At 38.3% G+C, this 26314-nt stretch overlaps 1 protein-coding gene across 1 annotated transcript in view; it reads left to right on the top strand.

The window, feature by feature from the left end:
* Positions 1 to 26314, top strand: part of LOC106077982 (potassium voltage-gated channel subfamily H member 6-like) — a 383405-nt gene that overhangs the window by 27889 nt on the left and 329202 nt on the right. The window lies entirely within an intron of this gene.

The following is a 26314-nucleotide window of genomic DNA, read 5'->3' as shown; positions in this document are numbered from 1 at the left end:
CTAGCCCCGACATGAGTTCCTCCTCTCATGCGGGGCCGGAGACCCAAGCCCCACGTGAATTCCTCCTTATGCCTATGCCACCGCACCTGTGCGGGACCATCACCACTCGTATGGGGAACGGAGCGATGGGGGTTTCGGATTGATTAGCAAGCCTTTTTCACATCCCCACCACGTGCAGGCACACTCGCTTGAGCATACAGTGGTAGCTCACTGGGAGCCATGTTTGCTCTCGTTCTTGGCCTACCCACTTCCCCGTGCGGACGTTTCCACGGAGGTACCACGATGAGACGACGGGAGCTGGTAATCCTCCGCGAATTCCCACTTACATGTTTTAAAAATTAAAAAAAGAAAAAGTATTTTTTAATGTTTCTGTTTTGAAAAATTGTTACTGTCAAACCAGAGTTTTCACTGTATATCAAATAATTAGTTTCCCAGAGACATATAAAAACTGTCGAATTTCCAGGAACATCATTAGAGCCGTTTTCCATATCCTTGTCCAGGCAGGTTTTAGGTTCCACCCACCAAGAGTTTGCAAGCTAATGAGAGGAATGTTGAACCACACGACCAGGCAGCCATCTCGGATTAACGTGGCTTTGCATCCCCTCCCCTCCTCCGCCCCCCCCTCCAAAAAAAAGGGGGGGGGGGACCTATCTTCTGATTATCTTATACGCGTGGGCTACTTGGAAGTGTCAAGAAAATTAGACTTAATTTCCTGGTCGGACTTACGTCGGAAGTTTTACTAAGACTGTCAGAGGTCGTTCTCTTTTTTTTTTTTTTTTAATGTACCTACATTCCATACGCACTGTAATGGTCTTTTGGAAAGTAGAACTCTACAAGAGAGCATTGTCATTTGTACTTCCTATATCACTGCTAGGGTATGGAGAAAAATATGAACATATTAGCTTGATATTTTAAGTTTCATAATTGACTAGAAATAGTCAATTAGCCTACATTGGTCGGCAATCAAACAGAGGAAGATAAAACAGGAAAGATTTAACAATCATTCTCTGAGCCTTGAGTTGAAAAGATAGACAAAAACAACAAAGTTCCAAACTATGCTAAACTAAGGGTCTAAGGGTAGGATAATCCTGTTTGTCTCCACTATGTATTACCTCCCCTGTTCAATTCTACTCACAGCCCTGTCAGAGTGTTGTTATGTTCGAGTGACATCCAAGTCTTTGGAGATCTCTCACGAATTAAGTTCCAAAGAATCCATTTGGTCGTCTTGCGCTTAAGTAGTTTTTTTGTTGCTTCGTCGTTAACTGACCGGCAGACGAGAAGTAAACTTCTAATGTCTGGATAACCTAACAGAAACACGCAATGGCCAATCATTGCTCTTGGGGCTAAAGGAAAGAAATTAAAAGTACACTTAAATGCATGCGTCTAGTTTTTCAAAACAGAAACACATAAAAAAAAAACAAGGTTACAAAGACAGTTTGTGTGGAAACACAAACTCAAAATCGGCCCCCGAAGTGGTAAAATGGCAGGTTTCAATATTTTTAGAAAGAACATCAGAATGAAATTCTATCAAAGACAAATGACAGAGAAGAAAGGAGAAAGAAGATTGACAGATCTTGTGTGGTGCCCCAACGGTTCAGCAAACAAAAGGATAGGTGAAAGTGAATGTGGAGTTAGATCTGAACCTGGCCTAACTGATGTCTTATAATGAGTATCTAATTGTTTTGTAAAGGGTCAATCTCTTTTTCAAATCCTCAAGAAGAGATCATTTCCGTAAAAAAAAATTCAAATTCCTTTAGTTGAGTACATGAGTGGTAGATCTAGTAGCCACGTCCTATGTAGGTGCACTGATTTGTGTTCGCTGTGCGCCTAAAGGCAACACGTAAACCTTTTCTCAGTTACCCCCCTGCTCCAGCGGGTCCACTTAAGTGATTGAGCCCTAGCGCACTGAGCATGCAAACACATGAAATATGTTTTATACAAAAGTCCCTCAACTCAAGACAACTTAGAGAAACTAGAACAGACCCAAAATAGAGCCTTTAGATTTATCACAAATCAATGCTCACATTTAACTAGTATAACACCATTGGTTAAAGTGAGAGACACTCATGGACTGAAGACCTATCTGTGAAGTAGCGATACTACATAAAACACGGAACCATTCCTTACAAATACAAGGGAATAATACAAAAGAAAGATACATGCGCATTTTTAATTCACTTGCCATGACGGAATTATTTAAGTATTCGTCTTTCCACATATGTTCTTAGCTTTTTTAAACAAAAGGAACCTTCCAGAAAAACCTGTAGGAAAGACAAATTGTGCCTAATTAACATAAAGGACAAGATTAATACATACGTGTGGAATTTTTAAAATATATTCACCTTCCCCTTAGTCTGTTGGATCGTTGGTGCACCATACAAGATCTCTTGACCGTCTTTCTCCATTATGTCACCTCCCTCTGATAGAATCTCTTTCAATTTCAGGCCCGTCCATACTCTTATGTTGTCTTCCCAACGTTTTTTCTGACTGCCTTTTTTTTCCTGGTACTGTTCCCTGAAGAAAGGTGTTTGCGAACACTGATAACTTGTGAAATGGCCACAGATTTTTAGTTTGCGTTTTTTGACAGCAGTTAGCAGAGCATCATGGGGTACGATCGCTGACTGTAATTTATTAGAAAGCTTACATCAACTCTGTCTGTGTGGTACAAAGTTTGTACGCATTACAACTATTTCTTGCGTCTGACAAAATAAATTAAACAATTAACCAGTTAGTTAATTAACTACTGGTAGTTAATTATTCTGTTTGGTATTAAACAAAGAAAAAAAATCTGACTTCACAAACTCTCTGTACCACATCCGCCGTGCAGTTGTACGCCATAAAAAAGGGTCCTTTTAGGAACGGTGTATGGATAGTGACATGCTTATTGGGGCTTTATTCCATCCCCACCAGTGCAATGGACTCGGTCTTCAATTCTCCCCAACGGGGGTTCTTTTTGCTTCCTTATTGGCATAATCGTCTCCTCTAACGACCGTTTCCACCCGGGCGCCACTGTAAGGCTGAGAAGCGCTGCCCGGGTTGTTATGTAAAAGAAGACAACAACAACAACAACAAAACAACCCTAGATAATAAAGATGCGGTAGCTTAGAATTAACATACAGAGTTTCTGTTCTTTTAACTTCTTCCCCATAGATTTTGACCACGCCACAGAAACACTTAGAAACTACGCGTTGAGTTAGATAAGTATGGTCTTCCTGGTTACTCCGAGGTCAATAATTGCTTGTTCCAGACAGGAAATAATTGCTATGGTAAACACTGGAATTATTGTTTGACTTTGTACCAGGGAGAGCCAGCTCAAGGGGCTGGTCAAAACAATGTAATTATATTCGTTAATCTTTATGTTTGATATAAAAACGTGTTTTTCTGAGGAATTCACACACTGGTATTCTTGTCAAAATCTCAAATGACTGAAATTGTGAATTCCTTATCCATATACTATCAAGACTAATTTATTTTGCACATCACCTTCGAAGTCTAGATCTAAAGAATTATTTCTTGCGGGTAAAATTTTGGGGTGGGAGGGGGTAATTGTGCGTGATGAAAAGTGTTTCATTGTTTTTAAATATAACATTCAGTAGTTATTAATATAATAGTTTACTCAATCAACTATGTTCCAATCTTTTTTGTGGACCAGTCTAGGAGGGAGTGGGTAGCCTTGCTGCATTTGGGCTCTCAATAAACGGAACTCTGCTGGAGCAGGGATTCGAATTTGAGCCCCTTGGTTTGGGGGCCAAGCCGTAGCAAAGCACTTTTGGCCTCAGTGATATATGGGATATATGTCAAATTTTATTTATATATTGGTCAATGGGGTGTCATTTCTTTTTGGCACATACATACATGTTCCTTACAATTTGCTTTATATGTTAGATTCAAAGCGTATTTGTAGGCAACATATCTAATTTTATTGTCCTACTCAAATTGTTTTTTTAAGTATACTAAAATAATGAAATAACAGACTTGTAATGTTAGTGGTTGAGTCGGGTTGTTTCTTCAGACAGCCGATTCAACCCACCCTATTTGTTATCAACGTTGAATATAAGCTTGAAATCTGCTTATTTAGAAATAAGTTAAATATAAAAACACTTTTTCAAAATTCCTACTTTATACAGCTGACCAGCCTTTCTAAGAGCGATTATTTTGCTCTTAATAAATAATGAAATATAGATTTTTAAATAAATTGAATATTTTTTTACTCGCCTCTATTCCTCCCTTCCCCTATCAGTCCGAAAAAAAAAATCCTGATTAAGCCAATGTATAAATCTACTCAAGAGTTTATAAATTCTAATGACATGTCTATAGATCCAACCGCTGGAGACGGTTCTTAAAATGTGTCTGAATGTAAACTTATTTATTAAACTCTTTAATGAAGACACCGGGAATAGCCGCTACGTCTGTTCAAGATAAAAAAAATGTCTTTAATTATTAAGAGAGTATTTCAATAAGTAACAAGAGTTTTTCCCAGTGTGGCCAATTAGCTTGTAATTCTTTCCCCAAAGATACGTATCAGCTGTAAAAAAAAAAGGAAAATCGTTAGAGCCGTTTTCAATATCAATGTCCATTTTTTCCCCAGTTCTCATGACTTTGGAGGCTGAATAGAGGAATTGTAAAAAAAAAAAAAAAGAAAAAAAAGAAACTGAATTTCACTGACAAATAGGCCTCTCTCACAGCTTTCAATTTTACCGTACTATTATACTAGACACAAATCAAACCACAATATGTTCGTACATTTAAAACGCAACTCTCATTTAAAGTAGATCTGTTCTTGTCATTCACACGTGTTTCCGTTTCCACCCGTCTTTCTTTTGCATCAGCCGTGTCCCTCTTTTACACCCGGCATATGAGAGAGCATGTTAGTCAATACACTACATGCATTACACCAGAAAATACACACACACGCATACTCCATAATATAGATATATTATGATGGTTTAAACATTTGAGAACCTCTAACGTAGCATCAATTCCTACTACACGAAACAACACCAAGAGCAGCTACTCTTGTTAAAAAGCTCGACTTACAGCAGACGAGAGTCGGTGCGATGTTTCTAGTCATGTCACACAAAGCGATTGTAGTCTAGCCATCAAAATGGTCGAGGAGCCTTTTGATTGGTTGTACTCTAACTAGGAGTGAAAAAAAAAACGATACTGGACTAGTCACTAAGTAAAAATCGATACTACACAAATAAGAAAGAAAAAAAAATGGATTGGGAGAAAGCCTAAAGAAACTGGTGTCGTGTCAACCTGTGGTAATAGGAAAATTGTTGTGCCACCACAAGCAGCAGACGATAATTTTCTTTACTTCGTCTGCTTCGTGTTTACCTCGGTATCGATTCTTAGCAATCGGAAGCTCATTAAATAGGTAAATACATATGGCATTCTGCATCCCACCCCTGCCATTACCTTGGTAAATATGTGCAGCTTAATAAGGTTCGGGAATCGATATAGAAATGTATTCGAACATAGTTTGCATGGGTAAAGGGCAAGAAAGATGACTTGACATGCAGTATCGAACTGTTTACTATGTTTGTGTACGGGGTTGAAGAGGTGAATTAAAAATCGAAACAAAATCGAAAAAGAAAACGAAGAATCGGATAGTATGATATCGGTCAATTACCTGACGGGGTATCGCGGTGCTTATTCGAGAGCTGGTAAAAAAATACACAATATATTGTTACAGCGCTTGAGAAGCAACATCGAAACGAAATTGAAGAATCGGATATTGTGATATTGGTCGATTATCGAGAGGGTATCGCGGTGCTTGTACGAGATCTCGTAAAAACAAAAACACACACACTCACAATATACAGTTACAACATCTGAGAACCTTAGATTTATTGATTAATCAATACACAAGACTGTTACATTAGCTCATCGATATTATCTCCCTTTTACAAGAAGGTTCTAATTTTCAATGAAAAGTATAAATTAAGCAATAATATTATAAATATGTACTGTTCCAATATATGCTTTGATCCAATAGATGGATAGATCGATTGTTCCAATGGATGTACTGTTCCTATAGATGTACTGTTCAAATCAATGCACTGTTCCCTAGTGCTATTAGAGCATGGAATGGGTTGCCTGAGCTAGCCAGGAAAACCAGTGACTTGGCAGAATTTAAGTCATTGGTTAATATGCATGACTAAATGCATGACGCGTAGGACGTAATCATCTTCTTTTTTGAAGTAACGTCTGTATTATATAAGATAAGATAAGATATACTGTTCCAATCGATGTACTGTACCATTAGATGGATTGTTCTGATGCTTATAATAACTTTCCTCTTCTCCAATGTCGGGGTCGAGCTCTGGCACTTTCTTAGGCGCCCTTACGGGGAGTCTTGTTTGGCTACCTTTATTTCCACTTACAGTCGTTAAGGCAGAGTAGCTTGGTCTGATTGCCCACATGATGAGGCCCATAAAAATAGATGCAGTGCATAGACCTCAGCCAAAGCCATTCTTTATAGAAAGCCTGAACACTGACCTGCAACGTCACAACCCGTGGGCATTTTTGACTAATAGCTCGTTGCCACGTGACAGTTATGTACAACATGGCAGCAAGCTATCGGTTCAAAATATCCAAAGGTTGTGACGTTGCAGGTCAGTGTTTAGGCCCTCTATAACGATTGGTCTCGCCTCAGCCCTATATATGAACGAAACATTCTTGATGGAATATATATTCTTATTATTCATTGTCAATAGTGGTTTTATTTATTTTCGTTTTATAACAGAGGAACTGAACAGTTTAAAACAGGTTTATGAGTAATGTTTTATTTCATGTTTTTGTTTGTTTATTCTTCGATTAAAACTCTTGCTGGTAGAAATTAAAACACACAAAAAAAAAAGCTATGAAAAGAAAAGACAAGAAAAAATGTCTCCGAACTTCAAAGCTCTCCTCTGCTTCATCGATCTTCGTCCATTCGCTTGTCAGTATTGACTTATGTCTTCTTTCTGATGGCCACTTAAGTTCACTGCTCCGGGCAATTCAGGACTGGTCAACATGTGGGGCGCGCGGAATGATCGCACATCCTCGAACAAAGGCTGTCATATGTTTCGCATTTTCCCCTTCAGCTGGTAATTAATATCGATATCTCTTATATTTGGACAGGATCTGCATAAAGGCGCGCGAACATACAGCAGACGTAGAGAATACCTTTTAAAATATTTTTTTGCTAGTTTTTAAGTTGACATTAAATACGTGAAGCTTGCACTTGCAACAATGTTTCAATATCTTCCATTGCTTTGTATGTTGGTGGACATTTTTATGGACGTTATCATTTGTTTTGCTAAGAATGCCAATTTTCCAGATGCTTGTAATCGATACCGCCCGCTTCTTAATTCTTATAAAAGTACGATATTAGACATGAATCAATACCATCAGCTATTGTATTGGTTATTTTACTTATTGTAGAAATCGATACAGTCATTTACGGTACTGAGAGTGTGGGGTATTGATACAGAAAAGGTCTCTCGACAAACAATGCAATTGATTCGAGCCGTGAAGCATCTAAGAAAATTGACATAAGATAAGTTTGTACAGTCTTTGGGGGAAAGGGGACGTAACGCACCAAGTGACACCATCTCATTGTGACGCAGCTATAACAAGACATATGTGAGCAGCTCAATTCATCTGTGCTTGTGACTTTAGGGCTAGGCCAGTAACAGACGTCCTCTAGGAGTCTTGGTTTTGGGCGAGTCTTTCCAACTGTTTCCACGTTTTTTCCATCTTCTTAGCATCTCATTCAAAATCTCGGCGCCATGCCTCTCTGGGATGTTTTTTTTTTCCTCATTCCTTAAAGGTTCTATGTAAAGTCTTGCTTTGTGGTGTGATGCAGGCTTGGCTTGTGTTGTGATACAGGCTTGACTTGAAGTTTTGGATGCAAGCTTGGCTTGTGATATTGGATTCAAACTTGCATTGTAATGTTGGATACAGTCTTGCCTAGAAGTGTTACATGCAGGCTTGCAATTAATTCACGAAAAAGAAGATAAGAACAAACCACTCAGGTTGCGCAGCCATCATTACCTTTGCATTCAATCAGTGCCCTCAATTCTAAAGCCAGCCGCGTTATTTCTCTTCCACCACGACACATGATTCCAATGTTACTCCAAGGTGTAAACTCGAGACCCGATGCTTTATAGGTCAAATTCTTAACCTTTCAACAACAGTGAACATTCTGTAAACATCCATGAACAAAATAGTACGTCCCTATTAGCAAATCAATATTGTTGTTGTCAATGTAATATCTGTCTATAGCAGCGGTTCTCAACCTTTTAAGCTCGGCGACCCCTTTTTACAATCCCCCACTCTGCCGCAACCCCCACCCAAACACACACATACATCAATAGAAGAATAGACAATACCAATCCATATTTTCGATGGTCTTAGGCGATCCTGGCAAATCGTCAATCGACCCCCAAAGGGGTCGCGATCCACAGGTTGAGAACCCCTGGTCTATAGCTTATGACATTTGTTAACAAGATGTCTTTAACCTCATCAACATGACATGCCAAAAAAAAATATGTATTGATCCACAGTTGTTCATCTGGCGATGAATAGGACACACATTTATTAATGGCTATGTATGGACATCACGATAGGTAAACATGCATTAAAGTTTGTTATGCACCTTCTCTCATAATCTCAACATCTAGTGTTTCCCAAACTGCGTTCCGCGTGTTCTATTGGAATAATTGCCTAGAAGGCCACTAAGTGACTTAATCTCTCTAACAAATAATCAAAATATTCCACTAAATACTTAGAACGTACTAAGTGTTCCGTTTAAGAACAAGTTTGGGAAACACTGACCTAGAAAAACATTCATATAGTCGACAACTTGGATGTCTGCCTGGTCGTGCGGTTTGCGCGCTGGACTGTCGTTCGGATTTATCGACGGTCGAGGGCTCAAACCCTGCCCGCTCCCATTCCCCGTCGTCCTGCGGAAGGTTTGGACTAGGAAGTAAACTATCTTCAACTCTGAAGGAACATCCAAAACATGTAAAACAAAACAAAACAACTTCTGACACATTAATGTAAATTTCTCTGTAAACTGTAGATTACGCCTTATACTTAGTATATATACATTGCTTACATAAAACGATTTTTACAATAAGATATACAAGATGGAGAAGTCATAATATTCACAAATGTTATTTTCACTTATTAAAAAAATATTTAAAAAACCCAGCTTAGAACTCAATGATAGTCTAATCACTTTACAATTTAATTATAAACTGGAACTAAAAAAACAAAATACAGAGCTAGTTCTATGTAAAGTCAGTGCTACAAACTTTTTTTTTTCATTTTATGTCATTTAATGTAACTTATATAATTTAATTTAAATAAGCAAAGTGTTCAGCTAAATACTCAAGATGTGCGAAGTGTTCCGTTAAGGGAAAAGTTAGGGGAACACTGATCTAGACAAACAAAAATAAATAAATGTATATCTGGGTGAATTTTACCATAATCGGTTTTTAAAATCATTTATAAAAAAGGGAATTCGATATCATTTCTCAAGCAGACATACTAACCACTATGCTAGTGAGGTGATTACAAAAATAGAAGATAGTATAGTTATCTTTGTTTGTTTCAAACTTACTTTAAAGCGGCGACCTATAATGGGGACTAATTCAGCTTGTGCCACCACTGCAGCCAAGTTCAAGACACCAAACAAAATAATTATTTTCCAATAATAATTAACTAATTGGTTAATTTTTAAATTAATTCTTGTGTTGTATGGTGAAAGAAAAAATTGTGCAAAATTTCAGCTTGATCTGAGATTGGTCGAGGGAGAAATAACATGTACAACTTTTTACCAGAGAGACGGACAGACGGACCAAGTGAGTTGATACAAGCTTTGTAAAAACATATTTCTACTTTCTTCTGGCCACTTCCGTCCTTGAACCAAGCGAGTTAATTAGTTTTGCTGGTATAAATGTCATCCCATAATTTTGTGCAAAGTTCAAAGAAGATCACTAGAAGAAATGTAACTACATGCATTGTGAGCAGTCTTCTAGACGCACGACTCAGTCGATTGTGTACATAAATGGATTGTTTGTGTAAGTGTGTGTGTGTCTGACTTAAAATGTCACGTGTCCAATAAGTAGGGGTGTACAGAAGTGTAGGAGCGTGTCGGGAGGGAATTGAAGTTTCCGACCCCTCCACCCCAAACAAACGCACACACACACACACCAACACACAGACTATGTCACTGATAATTTAAAAGTGACCTGTTATTTATTTAAGGGGGATAATCTGGAAGGAGAAACCGATTCAACTCCTTGTATTATTTTTATTTAGAACCTCCTGTGCCCACCCCACCCCACCTTATTATATATGTCATTACAGCTCTGAGAATGCTAGAGAGAGACAGAGACAGAGGGATGCAGAAAGAGAGACAGAGAGATAGACAGAGAGAGAAAGTGAGAGAGAGCTAGAGAGAAATAGAGGTAGATAGAGACAGACAGAGAGAGACAGACAGAGAGACAGACAGAGAGACAGACAGAGAGACAGACAGAGAGAAAAAGAGACCGAGGCAGAGAGAGAGAGAGAGAGAGGCAGAAAGAGACAGAGACACAGAATGAGAAACAGACACAGAAAGACACAGACATTAATAAAGTTTTCAGAATTAATTGAGTACTTTTTTGGCTAATAATAAAGCTACGCCGCGTGTCGGCTCGCTATTTATATTGTTTGTATTATTATGAGATGTTTCGCTTTCAGGTGCTTGAGCACAAACTCTTACATCACAAACGAAGGAACTGTGTTTAATCATAATAATAACCTTTATTATCCATAAGGAAAATTCGTCTTACAGTTTGTGCATATACCGATAAAACATTATAACTACAGGAAGATGCGTAGCTAGGAATTTGAGGGCCTAGGGCCTTGACCTCTTTAGGGGCCCCTGCATTTTGAAATCGACATCATGACATGTGATAATGGCGTAGTATTTAATGTAAAAACAAATTTCGGTCACTCATTTGGGGTCCTCCCTCTCAAGTGGACCCTTGGGGGATATTCCCCCACTCTAGCTACGCCACTGAATATAGGAAACAAAATATACATTCACACCAGATGCACTGCAGAGTTCAATGTGAAATGATTATATCAGATAGTTGAATTTTATTTAATACTTTAATTAACAAGGAACAAATGAGTTTTTGTGTCTGTCTTTTTAATCCATGTCTTGTATCTCTCTTTTCTCAGTGGCGTAGCAAGGGTTTTGGTGGCTCGGGGGGGCCTGACCACTTTAGAGGCCCTTTCATTTTGACATTCGGCATCATGACATGAGATAATGGAATAATATTTAACGTAAAATCAAATTTCGGACACTCATTTGGGGACCTACCTTAAGTGAGGGCCCGGGGGTATTTTCAAATTTGGACCCCCTCTCCCAACACCCTAGCTACGCCACTGTCTTTTCTGATATTAAAACACAAAAACCTGACCCAAAGGGTGTTTTTTTATTTTAAAAATCTTTTTAGTTTTCAATGTTTTTCTCAAACAGTTTTTCAATTTTTTTTATTTTTTTTTTCAAAAATGACCTCACTATCAGCATTTAGGATTTTTATGAAAGCTCTATTTCTATACAGCGCTTCTTCAAGACATCCTAACTTTAGTTTTCTAAAACTTATGAAGGATATAGTATCAGCGTTTGCTTCATGTGTTAGTGACATATCTACATAGTTAATGTTTGTCCCTCTGAGTCCTTCAAGTTAAAACTGTATCATGTTGGGGAAAGATTGTTCTATTCAAGGACACTTTAACATTAAGACCTAGTCAATGTCAATGACATCCATTTTATGACACGTGATGACATTGACATCTAACTTCAGAAGATGTCACGTGACGAAATAGAGCTCTATAGGATGTTTTAAAAATGTCCACAGTGACATTTAGGTGACATTTGAGGGTCTTGTTTTTCCAGTGCCGGTTATTCTATTTCGGTATAGGTTATATTTTTTGGTTTGACATTAGAATATATGAATAGAAAAAAAATAGAGTGAGAGCTGCTAAAGTAGATAAGAACCGAGAAAGGAAGAATAGTAGAAATAAAGAGAGAAGGACTAAAGGGAGGGAGAAGGAGGAACGACAGAGAGGTAGAGAGAGAGGATATAGAGAGAAGGGTTGGGAAAACAAGGAGAGAGAGAGGAGGAGATATAGAGAGAAGGGTTGGGAAAACAAGGAGAGAGAGAGAGAGGAAGAACGAAAGAGAAGAACGGTGGAGAAAGAAGAATCAGAAAGAGGGAGAGAGATACGAAAGAGAAGAAAGGAAAGTAGCTAAGAGGTAAACATATGGAAAGAGAGCAAGACTTAAAGCCGAAGAAAACAATAATTGAAAACGCAAAAGTGGAAACGAATGTAACTTAAACTTGAAAGAAACTTGAAAGAGTTTGATAAACAAAGTTTTCAGAAAATGAGATAAAGATAGAGTGAGAAAGTGAGAAGAGAAAGAATGATATATGAACTGACATAGTCATCAAAAAAAAAAAGGCAAACGAAGATATAATCCTACTGATTCTGTGGTCCAAAAATTTAAAAACAAAACACACACACAAAGAACAACAATTGTTTTGTTAAAAGATTCAATGCACTTTAAAGAATGATGCTCACGTTTACCCTTACGTTTCACGATCATTTAAAATGAATTGCTCTGACATGGGAGTATTATCGGGAATCCCTCCGTTCTTTTCTGCTTTGTCTCCCCTCCCCCTCCCCCCCCCCCCCCAAATCATCTTATTTTGTAGCACAATGATAATTCATGTGCGGACTGCAACTCAGACCATTCACTAGTGCTAAGCAAAATCAAACTACTTCTCAAGAAGGCTTACACTTCCACTCAACCCAGAACTAGGCGAATTAACGTCAACCATGTAAGTGACCCAGAGAAGTGTGCACTCTTTGGCGAGCTCCTGAACAGTTCAATCCCCTCGTTAAGTGATGAAGAAGACATCTCGATCAGATGGGAGAAATTAAGAGACGTAATCTACAGTTCGGCAATCACCGCCTTTGGGCCTCAAAAACACAAAAATGTAGACTGGTTTGAGGCGAATCTAGCACATATGGAACCTTGCATCGAGAAAAAACGATCTGCACACCTCGCTCACAAGACAAAGCCTAATCCAAAATCTCTGGAGGCCTTCAAAAGTGCTAATAAAGAGGCAAAACAAATGGCTAGAAAATGTGCTAACAACTTCTGGAGGGATACCTGCAACAGAATCCAAGACAGTCTCCACTCAGGAAATAGCAAAGCTCTATTTGATATCATTAAAGCGGCCCTGGGTCCAGCAGTGTCTAAGCCTGCCCCCCTTCTATCCAAATCAGGAGAAAAAATTACAGATCAAACCAAGCAGCTAGAACGATGGACAGAACACTACCTCGAAGTCTATGCCACACAGAATACAGTAGACGATGTCGCCCTGGCTTCTCTACCAGATCTTCCAGTACTGGAATGCCTAGATGAGCTTCCGAGCCTTAGTGACCTCAAAAAAGCCGTTAACTGCTTAAAAAATAGAAAATCTCCTGGGAGTGATGGTATCCCAGTGGAAGTAGTGAAAGTCAACGAATCACTCCTGCTCCCTGAACTCTATATTCTCCTCTGCCGCTGTTGGGAAACAGGTCATGTCCCACAGGACATGCGTGACGCAACTATAGTCACAATATACAAGAACAAAGGGGATCGGAGTGATTGCAACAACTATAGGGGTATCTCTCTCCTCAGTATAGTGGGCAAGATCTTTGCTAGAGTGGCACTATCCAGGCTGCAAGTGATAGCTTCTAGAGTCTACCCAGAGTCTCAGTGTGGATTCAGGAGTGGTAGGTCCACTATAGACATGATATCTTCTCTACGACTACTGCAGGAGAAATTCAGAGAGAGAGACAGACCCCTTTACATTGTTTTTGTCGATCTGACTAAAGCTTTTGACATGGTCAGCAGAAGTGGCCTTTTCAAACTCCTGAGGAAAATAGGTTGCCCTCCCAAACTACTGAAGTTAATTGAATGTTTTCACGAGGAAACTAAATGTACTGTCAAATTCAATGGAGCCCAATCAGCACCTTTTGAGGTTTGCAGTGGTGTCAAGCAGGGATGTGTGCTCGCACCTACTCTGTTTGGCATATTCTTCTCCTGTCTACTGCATTATGCGTACAGCGACATAAACGAAGGTGTGTTTCTCCATACAAGATCCTCTGGAAAACTATTTAATGTATCAAGGCTGCGGGCAAAAACCAAGGTTAGGAAGCTACTCGTCAGGGAACTCCTGTATGCTGATGATGCAGCTATTGTGGCTGATTCTGATATTCAGCTACAGTCCATGGTTGACAAACTATCTGCTGCTTGCCAGAAGTTCGGCTTAAACATCAGTCAAAGCAAGACTAAGATACTTGTCCAAAACACAAACACTGCACCTCAAGTAAGCATTAATGGCCAACCACTAGAAATTGTTGATCACTTTTGTTACCTTGGCTCCATCATATCCAACAACACTCTACTGGATAAAGACATAAACAACAGGATAGCCAAGGCAATGGCCACCATGTCACGGTTGCAGAAAAGAGTCTGGGACAACATATTGCTGACTAGCAGTACTAAAGCCCTAGTCTACCGGACCTGTGTGTTGAGCACCTTGCTGTACGGAAGTGAAACATGGTCAACCTACTCATGGCAGGAAAAAAAGCTGAATGTCTTCCACCTCCGATGCCTAAGGCGGATCTTTAAAATAAGGTGGCAAGATAAGATAACAAATGAGGAAGTGCTACATAGAGCAGGATGCCAGGACATCCGCTCTGTTATCAGCGGCAGACGCCTTGGCTGGCTTGGCCACGTTCGTAGAATGCCAGTAGGTCGACTTCCACAGGACATCCTGTATGGCGATCTAATTGAAGGCAGGAGAGCCGCTGGTCGCCCACTTTTACGTTATACGGATGTATGCAAACGCGACATGAAGCTCTTCAAAATCGACACTGGCAACTGGGAAGAGGTGGCACTGGACAGATCCACATGGAGAGAGAGCATAAAGGAAGGGTCACAGATTGCAGATGTCATACACAACAGAAGCAGAAAGAAGGGTGAAAATGCAATGGCGCCTGGTGATTTTATATGCCCAACCTGTGATCGCAGCTGTGTATCAAGGATTGGCCTCTTTAGTCACACAAGAAGTTGCAAAGGGAAAAGATCGTCTCACGAGACGTAAAATGCCACAGAGATAATTCATGTACATCTATGAAATCTTAGAAAATAGTTATATATTAAAGGTGAAAGACACAATGATAATTCATGTACATCTATTAAATCTCAGAAAATAGTTATACATTAAAGGTGTACAATTTTTTCTACGCCTTGTGTCTTTATGTTTTCAATGTTTCGTTTGCCGTTCCCATTTAAACGCAGGTTTTGATCTCTCCTACTATTTCTTAAAGTCACTCACCCTTTTATTGGCCAGAGATAAGTCTGACAAGACATAAGAGGAAGCGATAATCGTTATCGGAACGAAAATGATCAATAAACAAAACATTTCGTAGCATACATTATTTTAGTATTGCATGTGCCAATAGTTAATGAAATAATTTGTTAATTTTCTAATTGATTCATGTTTCGATCGATACTATTAATAATTGGTTAGTTTCCATTTGATCCGAGAATGGGTGTATGAAAAAACAAAAGCATGGTAATTATCTAGGGGACGAAACCCTTCATATTTAGTCGTTTATGTTCATACTGAAGAACTAATATCCCTTACTGGTGTCAAAGAAAATAAGTAGTTAACAGTAATTAATTGACTAATTGTTAATTTTTTAAAAATATTTTTTTAATGTCTTTTCTAATCCGATGAATCGTTTGCAAGGTTTTAATTTATTCCAAGAATTGTTATGAAAAAAAAAATGTGTAAACACTTTTTATTAAACCAGACAGAGTTAGTTTATATCAGCTTTGTGAACAAACAAAAAAAATTCAAATAAAGTCACACAAAGAACTACGTGCAGCCTTAGCCTATACTGTACCGCTAGGCAACAGACCTCACGCACCTATGTGATCGTGGTAAGGTCATCTTCATGTTAAGTTACAAATCTTGTCGCTGACCTTTCTTTTTGTCTGACAAAAGTCGTTAAACATAACGATGTAGGACTACGACAGTCAAGATTTTGACCATTCTGACGTCAGATAGTTAACAGAATCTTTTTATTGCAGACGTTTTGAAAAGTTTGCTTCCAAAAGTTTAGAGTAGGTATTGCTGCAGACACCTCACACGAGAACAGAAGCCGTTTTGAAAAGTTCTTATTAAAAAAAGAAACAACGCCTCTTATTTACACTATTTTAATTATTGAAATTGGCTCGGTTAATTTAGGTTAACAATCACAAGGTAAATAAAACGTTTGAAAAATAAATTGACCGGCTTACCCCCTCCCCGGCCCGTTGTTGGTCGGTCGTTGGCTTATAGCTTCTAACAGCTAGTACAACTAAAATTTTGTAGGTGTATTTAATTCTTAACAAGTTAACGTAGAAATTAAAATTTGATTGAAAAAAACTACTTGATTAAATACAATTTTAAAGTAATTTTTCTTAACACTATACAACAGATTCAATTCGAAAGTAAATGTGTTTAGAAAGAAGTGCAATGATATTTTAAAACAAAATAGAACTCGCTACAAAAACACGTCCGTTTTGGCTGACGTCTCTCGTTCATCCTTTATATTACGCCATACCACCTCGCGGTTTCATCAGAAACTCATTAGCCTACCCTACCCAATCCGGATATCTGTCTTACTGTTTTTACATGATTGCACTAGAAGCACGCTCACACATTTGTCAGGACGTCGTGCCCCTTTGAGAGCACGTTGCGCCCCCTGACGGTGAAATTATGAATATGTATATGAAAGTATATGTGTATAGCTAGTTACATATGACCATATACATTCGCATACAGATATATTATTGTGGCATATTTTTTTTTAGGAAAAGTAGTTAATAGACTTGTGCTTAAATAAATATATAATTCATTGGAACAAAATAAAACAGCGGTTTAAAACTAGGTTGAAAGGCTTTCAAATTGAGTCAACTGATGTACATCAAAAACTTTTAATGTTCTTGAGAAATATTTCTTTTTTTTTTTAAAGGGACGTAATGATTAGAGCTCTCATCAAAAATCTATGGAATTACGTCCCTTGTTTTGTTGAGATTTTTACTTCCTGGGCCCAAGAGGATTAAGTGATCCACGAGGACGACCTGACGACAACGTCCAAGCAGCAGATGCGCTTTAACCCCTCAACTGCCACTCTCCCGTCGTCTGCTTTAAGACCCGTCACAAGTTCATCCCCAGCTTTTAACGCCATCTAAAGCGTAGAGAGCGCGCTACAGGACATTTGACAGAAAGAGGATGGGGATTCGGAAGTAGTTGCCGAACTAGTTTCTTCACTGTTTGGCTGTTATTTATTCATTACTTTTTTTTAATTTGCATTTAAAATAAATGTTTCATTATTAACTCTTTCTCTCCGTAATTATTTTCCTCGTTTCGATAGTTTTATTCGTTTTGCTCATTTGTATTTCACTATCCTGTTATGATTAAACTTCAATAACTTTTTTGTTTGTTATCAAAAAATTTGGTATCAAATTGTAAGAGAAGGCATGCTCTTCTTACAGAACACAAATTAAAGTTTATAAATCCAAAAATCAATTTAGTTTAACGGGGGTCAAATCAACGTTGGCATCGTCAATTAGGAGAGAAAGAGTTAACCTTCTACCCCTATTTTTAAGAAGTATGAATGCAAGGGGAGGCTAAGACTAAGACTGCTTCATTTACCCTTATGGAGAATTTTTTGTGATTACAATGACTCATATGCAGACAACACAACAGAAACATACACATATAATAGAACAGACACAACATAAAGAGTTCATTCAGCGACTACACACAGCCAGAGTTAACACAGAGTTAACTCGGGTCATGAAATAATGAACAAGGCTTCAACAAGAGCCTAACCAATTACCACAATCCACAATCATCACCACACTCCGTCACCGTGAGCATCCACATTATTGTCACCAAAACAAATGACATGGTCTGCGTAGAAACCGACATACTTACTAGTCTACATCAGCGGTTCTTGTACCTTGAGATCTACTTACCCCCCCCCCCCCCGCCCCCCCCCCCCCCTGGGGAAATCTTGACGGTCCAACTCAAGAGTGGAAAGAGAATACGTGAGAGAAATGTGGGTAATGGCTGAAATAAAATGTGTGTGTGTTTATGAAGATGTGGGAAGATTGTTCTGAAGTGTCAGTACCCACTCAGTCCGAAGTGTCAGTACCCACTCAGTCCGAAGTGTCAGTACCCACTCAGTCCGAAGTGTCAGTACCCACTCAGTTGATGGTGTTTTTGGTTCTGTTTTTTTTTTAAATCCCTAGAAACTTTTGCAAATTTCCTTTATTCTCTAGATAATTAAATAATAGATAAAACATAATTAGGTCGTGACCTGATTGCTTATCACGTCCATTAGATTTTGAGTTGCAATTAAACATAAACACTTTCATTACCTCTATTCTTGGAAACAAAGCACATGATTCCATTAAAACCCTTCATTAATTCTAGAGTAGATGTAGGTAATTTTGTTTACAACGGTAACCCTTATGATTCGTTTGTTTCGTAGTTTAAAAATGGAACCATAAAATTAATTACACAATTAACTTTCGAAATTCGATTTTATTACCATTATATTAAAACGATAATTATCCTCTAATGTTTACTGATGCTGAGTTGCTTGTGCTAGATGAAATGGTCGTTAGTTTTGTTACAGTGAAACGTTGTAAATGGTGTATTTTTATGAAAAAAACTGCTCGCATAATTGATTTTAAAAATTAGATTTTTCGCTTTCAGAAAAGAAAAAAAGTAGCCGTTGCATCAGAACTTTGAATGTTCTAAAAGGTTTTGATGTCGCATTTTCACTATCTTTTCTAGTTAACGAGATCTAGTTGAGACGGACGGACGGACGGACAGGTAAACCTCACAAAACTAATAGCGTCTTTTCCCCTTTCGGGGGCCGCAAAAAATAATTCATGGTTTAAAAAGCCATGTTTTATCTACGTATGTACTTCGTATCGATATCTAGAACCTAAGTGCCGACGCTGACTGTGTTCTAGTCAAGCGGAGGCAAAGCTGTCGCCTCTATTACAAGCTCCAAGCTCCGACGCTGGTTGGAATGTTTCCTTGAAATGGAAGCCAACAAAATTCTTTTGTGGGATCATCACGTTATAAAAGTTATCGACCTTTGTTCGTGTATGTGTGTGTGTCTGAGTGTGTTCTCATCTATTGATGTGATCCAAAGTTACTCTATGTCCCGACTAGCCACTAGAAGAAAGGAGTGGGTGGGTGGTGGGGGGGCTGGACGCTTTGAGTGTTTGATCTACGAGTCCATCTGGAACTAAACACCATACCGGACAGTCCATCAGAGCTGACCAGCTGACCCCTTCTGATCAAGACAGGCTATAATTTCACTCGAGGAACTGTGACGGGAAAGAGAAAGTGGGGCTGGATGGCTGACTTCGTTAGGGACCAAGGTTGAAGGGGGGGGGGGGGGGAGAGACGTCTGGAAACAGTATCCGGGAATAAGATAAGCTGACCACAAGACAGGAGGACACTAGAAATTATTGATTTGACCAGAACCAAAATGGAAAGACAATGGAACAAAGGGAAAGTCTAAATGGTTAATTTGTCGTTTAATATTTGAATTGAAAAGTCGTTAGAGCAAGTGATAAGACTGTGTGAGATATTTTTAAGGCGTTGAAACGAAATCTAAAAAAAAAATCAGTGTGAAAAAAAAGTCGGTGGATTAAAATTATGAAGTTGAAAAAAGGAAATTAAAAAATTAATACTTTGAATGATGGCTGCCTGGTCGTGCGGTTTGCGCGCTGGACTGTCGTTCGCATTTATCGACGGTCGAGGGTTCAAACCCTCCCCGCTGCCATCCCCCGTCGTCCTGCGGGAGGCTTGGACTAGGAAGTAAACTATCTTCAACTTTGAAGGAATATCCGAAACATGTAAAACATTTTACAAAATACATTTTACAAAACATTTTTACAAAAGGAAATGTAGGTCAATATTTTTTTAGAAGTCAATAGTGGCCGAGAAAAGTAAAAAAAATAAATAATTTCGGTGTGTTGTGGAGAGGATAGATTATATTTTTTAAGGAAAATGTACAATTGAAAAATAGATTAAGGATTAATTAAAAGTATATAGAATATAAACGTTTTTAAATATATTGCTTCAAATATTCAAAGGTCCAACAATTGGATTAACTTGTCATTTTCAGACATTATTTCTAAATTGCGGATTTTTTCATCCTAGTAACAATTTCTGCACTTTGGCTTGGTATGACAGCGAGCGGGATTTGAACTGGGTATCTTCCTCACGACAGTTCGAAGCAAATTCTTCTGAACAGGCAGCCACAAATTTTTGTCCTCATCATCGAGAGTAGGCAACGCTTTACAAGTTTGGTTCCAGCAAAATTAAAGGGCAGGTTTTAATCTAAGTGCTCCCAATAAGCGCTGACAAATCAACTCAGGCGACATTTTGCAATCACTGGTAAAGAGGAAAGGAGCTGGTAGCAGATGGCCCCTGAAAGAATTAATTTGAGAGCTCTCACAAGTACAGAAAGACACACCTTTGAGACCCAGAGGAAAGCCCTTACTGGCGCACAAGACGTAAAGAAAACTTAAATAGACCCCAGACGGACAATGGCTTTGTCTGCATCAGACATTACGTTCTGGAGTCGTCTGTCCTCAGACCAAGTGACGACACTGCCACCTATTTTGCATCATTCACAAACAATCGCTGACCTCTTTTCACCGACCATATAAACACACACGCACCACCCATAATGGCGGAGGATGGCAGTGGGCAGGGTTCGAACCCTGCTCTATTAATTGCAATGGATATTTATACTGTAACCAATTCTAAACACAGCCTTATGCTAACTTCTCTTGTAAACTCTCTATCATAACAGCCAGAGATTAAACAAGGGCAACTCCAAAGTATAGGGGGGAAAAAAATCACAAAAGACTCATGGAAACATGACTTCCATTTCTGTATGGATTAGCTAGGAAGAAGTAGTACAACAGACCGGAAATGCTTCTGATGTGATCGCTGGAATGAGCATGCGCGCTTGTTATCAATGAAATCATTTGACCATGGTCGTGGTCAAACAGAAAACTGTTTTTGATTTGAGAACATTCAAACAGAACTACAATTATGGGAACTAATGTTTGTTTAAAAAATAACAAAACATTTTTTAAAAGTTTGTTTTTTTAAAACACAATTTCTTTTTTATGAAGCTGATAACTTTTAGTAATGGCGATTACATTGCTCTTAATAACAAATGAATAGCTGATTATAAAAAATAAAACATGTTTATCCCACCCTGAAGACCCCCCACCCCCCATTTATTTTGTTTTATCGTCAAACATTCTAATTAATTCATGTTTAATTAAATCTACTCGGAGTATATAAAATTCGAATGATAGGCCTACAGATGCCGGCTTGGAATGCGGTGCGCAAATTTCTTTATATCTCTAACTCTATAAATAATACATGCGGAAATAGCCACTAATTAATGTCTAATGAAGATATAGATTGTCTAGAAATCAAGACTAAATTTGAATTTTATTTTTATTACTCTTTGAAAAAATGTAACAGTCAAACCCGAGTATCCCCTATGTGGCCAATTAGCTAGTTATTCATTTCCAAAAGGTATACATAAACTTAAACAAATTCTAAGAAAATCGTTCGAGCCGTTCTCGAGATCCTCCCGGGAACGTAATTCTACTTTATAACCTCCCACGGTTCCTCCAGAAATTAAAACAGGTTGACGATATGGTCCAACCTTTCAGCTCTGCTGAGCAGGGGAACACGGGGAACACTATTTGAACTGCGATATAGGACTGGAGTCTATTAAGAGATAATCTTACATGTTGATCAATACGGTGGACACTGGAGGGGTCTCCTTGCTCCTCTGTTCTCCAATTCATTTCCGCTAATGACCGTTACCTACCTAGAGAATGGGCAACAAGTACAAACCTGGCTTCTAAGTATTACGAGATGGCGCTTTATAACTTATCTCAATGATCTCATCTGGGAGGCGGGATGGCTGAGTGGTAGAGTGCTTGGTTTCCGAATTGTGCATCCGGGTTCGAATCCTGGTGAACATAAGGATTTTTTACTCTGATTCCATCCTGCTTTAATGGGTACCTGACATTAGTTGGGGAAAAGTAAAGGCGGTTTGTCGTTGTGCTGGCCACATGACACCCTCGTTAACCGTGGGTGACAGAAACACATGACCTATACATCATCATATGCCCTATAGTTCACAAGGCTTGTGACACAAGGGGATCTGAAAAGGGACTTTTACTTTTATAATTCATCCTTTTGTACACTATAGTACACACAGCTTCATTCGTCGGTACATGAATATAATATCTCCATAAAACTTAACAATATAGGCTTAAACTTCAGACGCTACTTCAGAAGTGAAAATTATTGAGTCCTAGTCTTAACCTCCTAAAGAAAGACATGGCAGGAGTCGACCTCGGTACCATCGTAATGTTAGTCACTTGCGCATAGCACTCGACCAGGCAGCCATCATTTTCCATTCCATTGTATTACACACTAACTTAATAACGGGTATATGAAACTATCACTATGCCCAGTGCAGCTCTCATAGATCAACCAGATAGATTTTTATTAATCTTCATGGAAACACCCGCCCCCTCCCCCCATTTCTATTTTTAATATAGCATGTAACAGGTTTTTTTTTTTTTTTTAGTTTCCCTTAATCTTATCCCTTTCACGGCCTTCTGCTAGATAATGAAGTCACGGCAAGATGGAATAACTCCAAGCAGAGATGAGGAATTGGGTTGATGCCCTTTGTATTATAGCCGTCGGCAATATAAGGAGACGAAAGTACACACCCAACCATAAAATTAGAATATTATTATTAATGACTTGAATAATATGGAACTAATTCGGCTGTATTTACTTTTTTTTAATATTTAACATGCAAGATCTCTTATCATGTAGATGTGTCTGTATTGAGAGAGCGACTTTTATTGCATTTTAAAGTTACAGAGAGAAACAAGTTATTTAGCTGTAGTGTTTCTTTTACAGGCTTCAGAGTTATTATTGAATTATTATTGAACATATACATTTGGTTGATATACCAATGATATTAATCGGATACTGACTTCTGTAGGTAGGATAATATGGAAATGCATTGAGTATCTAGGGATAAGATATGAATATTGTTTGGATACTGCATAGGTATTCTACGGACATTAGATATTTCAATGATACATCAGGATAGTGTATGGATAAACTTTTGAATATTGCATGGATACTCTATGGATAGAATATTGATGTTGTCTGGATATTTTAAGGATATTTTTTGTGCATTGTTTGAATACTCTTTGACTTTTGTATTGACTAGTTCATCATTTGGATATTTTATATAAAACCATCGAGTTCTGTATTATTAATCTCTGAGTGTATTTCCGTGGAGAGAGAGAGAGAGAGAGAGAGAGAGTTATCTCACAACACTAAAAAGTAAAAGTTGTCCTTTCAGACCTTGTGATTTATGGGGCAGATAATGTTAAGGTCATCTGTTTCTATGGCCAACGGTTAACGAGCAGGGTGTCATGTGGCCAACACAACGACCAACTAAAGTAAGGTATCCATTAGAGTTGGGTAGCGCCCTAAAAATCCCGAAATTCTAAATCCCAGCCTTCACCGAGATTCGAATCCAGGACCTCAGGTTCGGAAGCTGAGCTCTTAACCACTCAGCCACCGCTTGCCCATCTCACAGCACTAGTACACATAAATGAAAAGGTTAGAAAATTTGTTAATAACTTTTTTTTTCAAGGCTTATATCAACTCAGTCTTTGTTGTTTTTTTTAATTTTATTTTTGATACTTATCGTGTGCACGTAATTTCTCCCCCCCCCCCACCTCCCAATCTTGGATCTAGTTGAACATTTGCAAAAATACTCATCGTCGATGACAATGTATCATTCAATCAAAACAAAAATTACCGATTTTTAATTAATTAGCGATAATTGTTTGTATTTTATATAGAAAAAATGAAAATAAAATGTGTTCTATTGAGAGATATAGCAGTAACTTGCGGTTCTTTCATTTATATACGTTTTTTTTTTTATTTTTTTTTAAAGTTTTTTTTCAATTTTTGACTTTTTGAAATGAAATTTTCGTTTTGGGAGTAGAGGCGAAAATAAGGGTAACTCTTTAGCTTTTCAGATTTCATTTCAGTAACTTTCCTTAGCATTACCGATTAACAGACCGATATTTCTCAAGGATCGATTTATTTATTGCATTTTACCTACTGTTCACGTGACTTTGTAGTCAATAAGAGACATATCTATCGTGAATGCAAAATACAAAATTATAAAACATTCCCCTTCCCCCCCCCCCCTTTTTTTTTTGTTAAGCGTACAGTAGGACTTCAATGTCATCTCGACCCAATTTTCTAACCCTCCATAGAGTACAGAAAATCAAATCCGTCCGATATTTGTCCGCGTCACACATGCTTTGGCTGAACAATGTTGGCTAACGGACAGGGAGGCCGCGTCATCATTCACCGGACACTCGCCCACAGCCTTTTGTACTCGTTTCTCCTACCCAGGACGCGCACACGCACAAACGCAGAGCCCGATTAACGCGTGGCTTTGATACAATCAAATCATTTAGGACAGAAATAAAAAAGAGGGGAGGGGGGAAAAAGTCCAACGACTGAAATACAATAGCACGCGGTTTTATGTGTAAAGGAAGTCTCTGTGGCTATATAGCAAACTAAAGACTCATTATAAGTATACATTGTATATACATATACAGTGGCTGGGAGGCGCGGTGGCTGCGCGGTCCTGGGTTCGAATCCTAGTGAAGACTGGGATTTTTAATTTAGGGATCTTTGGGCGCCTCCGAGTCCATCCAGCTCTAATGGATACCTGACATTACTTGGGAAAAACTAAAGGCGGTTGGTCGTTGTGCTGGCTACATCACACCCTCGTCATCTGCCCCAAAGATCACAAGGTCTGAAAGGGGAACCTTACTATATGGCTACCTGGTCGATCGGAAAATGTTGCCCAGTCGTGCTGGACTGTCGTTTGGTGGTCTCGATAGTCCCGGGTTCATATCCGCTGCCATCCCCAGTCGTCCTGTGGGAGGTTTGCACTAGGAAATTGATTATTTTCAGCTTTAAACATTTTATAAAACATAAACATATATATATATATCTACATGTATGTTGACCTTTTCTTTACACAGTGTAATATTTGTATATATTATTTACTTATATATGTACAATCTTGGTATTACTCTATAGAAGATATTTATACGCAATGAATCACAATAAATACAAACCAATAGTAAACATTTTGCTTTATAATAAAAGAAGAGAAAGCAATATGAAGAATTATGTGGCTGGGGGCGATATATGGAAGATTAAGAAAAAAGAAATGAAAAATATGGAAAACGGAAGATTGAAAAGTTATTGAAATAAAAAAGTAATAATAATAAAAAGGATGTTAGATTGACATATCTTTATTCCCAACTATTATTTATAAATTACTTTGATAACGCTGTGATATGATTAACAAAGTACATAGCTTTACAGTAGTTCAGTGCTATCTTAAGTGTATGCATCAAAAAGGGATATATATATATAGTTAGATTTGCTACAATGTAAATCTGTCATCTTTAGTGTTTCATATAAACATCTCTTTTGTGTAATCCTGCAAGTCGATGAAAGTATTTCTGGACATTTGTTCTTACTTCTCTCTGACACTAAAATGTTAAAAAAAAATAATAATTTAGAAACTGTGTGCACTTAACAAATGCATACCCAACAGTGACCTAAATAATTTGTCACAACTGAGCTGTTGTTTATTAAGACTTTAATTAATTTTTTTTTTGTCGTCCAAAACTGTCTTCAGAAATAGCATGAGAAATACTACACACGTAGATGTATTTCTTCAAAGAGAGCTTAATTAGATCACTAGACAAACTCTTAACAATAGTTGTAAGTCTGAGGCTAGGTAAGCTGTGAGGTTGTTTTGTTTTTGTCAATCATCAGTGAATGCAGACAAATACGATTTTCCTTTGACGAAGTAGCCAGCCCTCTTCCGTTTTGTTTTTTCTTTCATTCTGTTCTGTCGAGATCAATGAGCGCTTGCGATTCATTACAAAACATTGACTTTGTTCTCCCACTTTGATCATGGTTGACCGAGAACCCAACGACTGAGGACC

The sequence above is a fragment of the Biomphalaria glabrata genome, chromosome 18 (assembly GCF_947242115.1).
Source record: "Biomphalaria glabrata chromosome 18, xgBioGlab47.1, whole genome shotgun sequence".
NCBI lineage: Eukaryota > Metazoa > Mollusca > Gastropoda > Planorbidae > Biomphalaria > Biomphalaria glabrata.
Note: the sequence above shows the minus strand (reverse complement) of the source record. Positions and strands in the feature narration are given on the sequence as shown.